Consider the following 7,138-nt stretch of genomic DNA (forward strand, 5'->3'; position numbering starts at 1 on the left):
AGTTAAATACTGTATTGATTGGAATTTTTACTCAGTATTAGATTCTGTTGGTTTTCCAAGCAACAGCTATTTCCCCCTTCTTTTATTTTGACTTAACTTTTTTCTTCTGGTGACAGCTTTCCCACACGATTTGGGTAAATAATCCTTATTGATTAAGCCAGTCAACATGGGGGTTCTACTCCTTTGCCAATGATTGGGTTGGGGTAGAATGTGACCCAATGCTGGCAAATGAACTGTGAGAGGAATCTGATGGGGATTCCTTCTTGGAAAGGCTTCAGATAAAGATTCACAGATAAACAGATAAAGATTCACAAGGATGAAGAAGGCTTTTTCTGCCTCTGGTGGGTAAGATGTACCTATTTGTCCATCTCTGATCATGAGGAAAGCTAGTGGACATTAGGGTAGCTAAGTAGAAAGAATGGGCTATACTACCTTAATTAAAGTAATAAATATCCTAATTGTTTAAGCCACCTTTCATTGAGTTTATTATGATTTGCAACCAAAAGCTGCAGGAATGACCTTGGAGGTTCTCTAACAGCACTTCTCATCCATTAGCAAAGTATGTTGACTTCAGCTTTAAAAATATGCCCCAAATCCAGTACTTTTCATCACCACTGACACCCTGGTCCCAGCAACCATCATCTCTTGCAAAGACTATTTCAATAGTTTCCTGCCTGCCTCTTCCACTGCTCCCCTTCAGTCAATTCACCACAATAGAGTGACCCTTGTAAAACATGTAAGATTATGTCAAGTGTCTCCTTAATATATTCTAGAGGCTTTCTATCTCACTTAGGATCAAATCCCAAATCCTTATTATGGCCTACAAGGCTGCATAGGATCTAGCCTTTAGCTGCCTCTTGGGTCTTTGATTCTCTGGAAGCTGCACAGGCCTTCTTGCAGGACCTTGGACACATCAAACATTTAGTGCAGAGCCTTTGTACTGCTGTTTCCTCTGCCTGACGCTGTCATCCCCAGACAACTGCATGCCTCATCACCCTCAGGCTTTGCTCAAATATCTCCTTGTCAATAAGGCCTTTCCTAAGTAGCCTATCTAAAGTAGCACAATCCTCCCCCTGGCCCTATCACACTCTATTCCCTTCATTTTTCTTTGTTGTGCTTACCAGCTCTTGACATATTATGGATTTGCTTATTTTTTTCTTGTCTAGAATGCAATTACAGTGTCAGAGCTGTAATGGCAGTGACCGTCTATTTTATTCACTGCTCTATTCCCTTGAGTGCCTGGCACACAGTAGGCATTCAATAAATATTTACTGGATGAAAGAATTAATTAATGGAAGCACCTGCGTTTTATGCATTTTATATTTATTTTATATTAAAAAGTAGTTGGCAGTGGTATGCAATTTGTTAAAGGTTACATCAAGGTTACAATTAACGTGTGTGTTTTTCATTGCATGTATGCTATTCCTTGATAAGTCAAATCCTAAAAAAAGTAATGATGGCCCTAGAGAACTAATTTAATTTTGATGAATATTTGTTTTTTAGACTGTAATTAGGAAATTATTATTATTATTATGTAACTAAGATTCTATTATTTTAATGGCATATTATTCTCTATTAGTTTTACTTCACCCCATCTTTATAAACTATAAAAAAGGAACATGAAAGCATTTTATATTCATATATAGAAAAATAAGTTACATCATCATTTCTATACTTCAAGAGCCTAGCATGGTGTGTCACACAGAGCTCAGTAATTGTGGACTTAAATCAAATGATAGTCCCCAGTAATTACAGCTTCCAGGAGCCTCCCTCCCCATTCCTCATCCTAATGAGGAGTCAGCAACAGAGTGTGTGGTTAGGAGGGGCTCTGGAGCCACAGCGCCAGGTCCAAGTCATAGCCAACCACTTGTGAACCTGCGTGACCCTGGAGAAATTACCTAACTTTTCTGGGAAACCTCAGTTTCCTTCTCGCAAGACTGAAATAGGATAGTCACTATCCTATCCTTTCAATGGGGACGTTGTAAGGAAAAAAGCAGCCAGTGCACAAGTCCTCGTGCACAGCGTGGGGCATAGGGTAAGCGCTAAATGAACACGAGCTCCTATTACAATGGGGACTTCCCTTTTGTTCTTCTTCCTGCGGGTGCAGGATGAATATGAGTTAGGGACTTCCTAAGGGACACAGAAGGACTGAGACCTCGTGTTCCTTGTTAGGAAGGGAGCAGAGAAATGCTCCTTCAACGGAAGCAAGGAGAAATGGGGGAGGAGAGAGTAACCTTTGCTGCCTCCCTCAGGCCTTGTTCTCATTTTGTCTAAACAAATGCCTTGGATCTGGTTAGAGCTGCCAAAGTCCTCCCTGAAGAACTTAACTACCATCAAGGGTGAGGCACGAAGGAACCAGCAGAGGGAAAACAACCCCAAACTTTTCTGTACACACATGCCCCACTCCCCAATTCTCAACCATACCTGTCATATTATTAAACAGATACTTTGAGCCTGGGAGACTGGTGTGAGGTTATTTGTGCATAGATCACCCTTGTCAGGACCACTCCAAGGGCAACATGTAAGATCACATCCCCAAGAACTCCCTCCTGACACCAAGGAGTCTAACCCCAAGACACATTAGACACAGGTCCTGCTTTAACCCAGGGCACCAGGGGAGACAATTTTCCAGCCATTTTTAGAAAAACAATTTTGTCCCAGACCCATTCACCATGAGGTCAGGAATTAGCAAGGAGCGGACTCCTAAAATCGTTAGGAGTTTCTTAATGATTACAAAAGGGATATTTACATACACTGCTTAATTTTTCATTTCACGGGACAAAAAGCTGAAGAGTCCAGTCTGAAACCTGGCATCCATGATTGGGGTTCACCTGGGCCCAGAAAGGCCCTGGGGCTGTGTACCATCACACTTGCCGCCTCATGAATTTGTATCTCTTTCCTGTTAGCTTCATGTTTAATAACATCCTCCTGGTACAGCTATAGTAATACTGCTTTGTTTATTCTTGGCTTATTAAATGTGGTCCTGTACAGAATGCGCAATTATTGCATTTTGCTGGTTTGGAGCAGATTGACGGTGACAGAATGAGCTAAGAGGAATATGAGAAGCAGTGACTGAAAGCTCAGAGTCCAAAATAAAATGGGGCAGATTCTAAGTTTACACTCGGGACCACTGAGAGCAGCTCTGCTCTTAGAGTCTAGTGCCCACATTCCTCAGTGCAGGCATTGGCTGGGATCACAGTCTATTATTGCAACAAGGCTAGAGAGTTTTAAAAAAAAATCTACTGTACCTTTTTTCCAGAGTTGAAACCATTTTTAGAAAGATTTTGCTCCTGAGTTTTGAATATATTTAGAATCACACGAAGGCCTTACACAGACCCTTTGGTTGCATTTAAAAAAAAAAAATCACTGGTGAGAGCCCATGGGAAGAGGTGGCACTGATAATTTACACTCACATAGAGCAGCATTTTGAAATAGTTTTCTCTTATGGGTTTTTTTTTTCTTTTCTGTCTTTTGTTTTTAATATTTACATTATTACACTTTGTTTTCTGTTTTTTTATTTCAGATTTATTTTGAGGAGGAGGAAATTTTTCATTTTGTTTTGATGTCATGCTTTTTTTGAAGTGTACTTTACACTAGTTCTTTAGGAATGTTTGTAGTCCTTCATGATGAAACTTTCTGAGTACTATTAATAGAGAGGCAGTGAAGAAGAGTTACAGAGATGTTTATTTATTACACATCTCTTTTTATGTTTCAGTTTATGCAGATCATTTTTCAAAGTCATGTACACAGAAGCATTTTGCTTCATGAAAATTTTATCATAGGTACTATATATGTTTGAATAATCTATATGGGATAATAGTTTTGTGATATTAGCTAAATTTTTACCATTTTGAGATATTCTCTCATTTTTAAGAAGATGATATTTTTATTACCAAGTGTGTAAATATATGTATGTTTAGACAGGAAGGGAGGAGAGTAGGAAGAAGGGGAGTATCATAGAGTAGAATATGTGTCAAAAAAAATCTGTTTCCTTCTGGGGCAGAGTCCTAGGGTTGCAGCAGAAAAACCCAGGTAAGAAATGAATGCATGAGTTTCTAGGTCATGGGTCATGGACAGCTTTACAGAAATTTCCGTGCTTCACATGGCAACACAGCAGTAGAAATATTTCTGCATCTTCAAACTGTGATCTAGCTTCTGGTGGTCCTGAAAATTCTGCTGTACCTTCTTTTCTGGGGAAGAGGAAATGAAGAAATAGAGACATGAAGAAAGCATTTCAGTGGTGACCTGTATGTCCCAGATTGTGCTGTCTCCCATGTCTTGGAATTGTAAATGCCCCCAAACTGAGACCCCTCCATATGAAGGGGGGTGGGAAACAATGAGTTGACAAGGTAAAGGTGCTGCTATTCAAGTGGAATTAAGGGTTAAGATAGAAAGTTTAGTTGAATAATTGAAACTAAATACAAACTCTTGCACAATTGAATTTGTGGCCTGAGGTTTATATCCACTGGATGTACTTTGATTTTTTTTCAATAGATATGTTCTTAAAGTAATTTCTTTTAAAGCAAGTTTTATTTTAAATGCACATAGAGTTTAGAAAGTATGTTCCATGAGGGTAGGAACCACGTTTTTCTCATTCTACACTTTTCCTAGCATAAGAATAATGTCCAACACCTAATAGTGCTCAGTAGTTGTTAACTTAATGAATAAGCTAGATATTTAAAGAAGGAGTTTCATTAAAATGAATACATTTTGTGCCGAAAATAATCACTCTCAAATTTATTTAATTTTAATTCTCTGCACTGAGTTTTCTTGAAGAGATGCATGCTTAAATAAAGGAGTTTCAGACAACCTAGAAGAAATGTAAAAATTCTTAGAAACTTACCAAGACTGAATCAGGAAGAAACAGAAAATCTGAACAGACCAATTACTAGTAAGGACATCCAATCAGTAATTAAAATCTCCTAACAAAGAAAAGCTCAGGACCAAATGGCTTCACTGGTGAATTCTGCCAAGCATTTAAAGAAGAGTTAATGCCAATCCCTCTCAAACTCTTCCAAAAAAATCAAAAAGGAGGGACTACTCTCAAACTCATTTTACAAGATTGGCATCATCTTGATACCAAAACCAGAAAAGGACACTACTAGAAAAGAAAACTACAGGATGATATCCATGATGAATATAAATGCACATATTCTGAATAAAATATTATCAAATCAAACTCAGCAGCACATTAAAAGGATCTTCACCAGGACCAAGTGAGACATATCCCTGGGATGCAAGGATGGGTCAACATATGCAAATCAATCAATACAATACATCATACTAATAGAATAAAAGAATCATATGATCATCTCAGTAGACACAGAAAAAGCATTAGACAAAATTCAACATCAATTTATGATAAAAACTTTTATCAAATTAAGCATAGAAAGAAAATATTTCATCATAATAAAGGCCATATATGACAAGCCCACAGCTAACATCATACTCAATAGTGAAAGATTGAAAGTTTTTCAATCTTAAGATCAGGAATAAGACAAGGGTGCCTACTCACACCAATCCTATTCAATATAGGGCTGAAAGTCCTAGCTAAAACAATAAGGCAAGAAAAAGAGATAAAAGGTATAAGAATTGGAAAGGAAAAAGTAAAACTGACTACATTTGCAGATGACATGATTTTATATACAGAAAAACCTAAACTCAACCAAAAAACTGTTAGATTTAATCAATTAATTCATTAAAGTTGCAGGATACAAAATTAACATACAAAAATCAGTAGCAATTCTTTACACTAACAATGCATGTTCTGAAAAAGAAATTAAAAAAAATCAATACCATTTACCATAGCATCAAAAAAAAAAAAAAAACTTAGTTATATATTTAACCAAAGAGGTGAAAGATCTCTGCTCTGAAAATTACAAGACATTGAAGAAGGAAATCAACAACACAAATAAATGGAAAGTATCTTGTTCATGGATTGGAAGAATTAATATTGTTAAAATGTCAATATTACCAAAAGTCATCCAAAGATTCAATGCCATCTCTATAAAGATTCCAATGGTATTTTTTACAGAAGTGAAAAAGCAGTCCTAAAATTTATGTGGAAATACAAAAGACCACAAAGACCCTGAGTAGCCACAGAAATCCTGAGAAAGAAGAAAGAAGGAGGTATCACATTCCCTGATTTCAAGCTATACTATAAAGATACAGTCATCAAAATAGTATGGTACTGGCATAAAAACAGACAAAGAAACCAATGGAACAGCATCAAGAGCCCAGAAATAAACCAAAGCATATACAGTTAACATATTTGACAGGGATCCAAGAATACTTAATGGAGAAAAGACAATCTCTTCAATAAATAGTGCTGGGATAATTGGATATTCACATGTAAAAGAATGAAAGTGGACCCCTGTCTTACAACATTCACAGAAATTAAACTCAAAATGGATTAAAGATTTAAATGTAAGACCTGAAACCATGAGACTCCTAGAAAAAAACACAGGAATAAACTCCTTGACATAAGCCTTGGAAATGATTTTTTTGGATATGACACCTAAAGCATAAGTAACAAAATCAAAATTAAACAAGTGAGACTACATCAAACTAAAAAACTTCTGCACAAGAAAAGAAACCATCAACAAAGTAAAAAACAAAAACAAAACAAAACAAAAAAAAAACACCTGTGGAATGGGAAAAAATATTTTCAAACCATATGCCTGATAAGAGGTTAATATCCAAAATATATTAAGAATCTAAGTCTTGGGACCACCCACAGAGCCACTGATACACACAGCTAAAAGGTAACAAGGTTAGGTTAGGAAAGTAAAAATTATCTTATTCGTCTTAAATGTGCTGTGACTTTAATCTTTTACATATTTTAAAATTCATCACACAACAGAGTTAAATCAGTGATACTGCCGTCTCAACAGCAACTCAATAATTAATTTTCTACAGCTGAGAGTAAACGTTAAACAATCAATTCTTATTTACATTCAGCTTTTCCAATAACAGGCTAATCTTAGAATGTCAGGACTTAGGGAGACTAGAGTAGAATGAAAGGAGCAGATTCATAGCATCATATAATGTCAGAATTGGGGGTGACCTTAGAGCTCATCTAGTACAACATTCTCACCAACTCGAAAAAACCCAGGCCAGGAAAGGTGAAATGATTTGC

The sequence above is a fragment of the Phocoena sinus genome, chromosome 5, assembly GCF_008692025.1.
Source record: "Phocoena sinus isolate mPhoSin1 chromosome 5, mPhoSin1.pri, whole genome shotgun sequence".
Taxonomy (NCBI): domain Eukaryota; kingdom Metazoa; phylum Chordata; class Mammalia; order Artiodactyla; family Phocoenidae; genus Phocoena; species Phocoena sinus.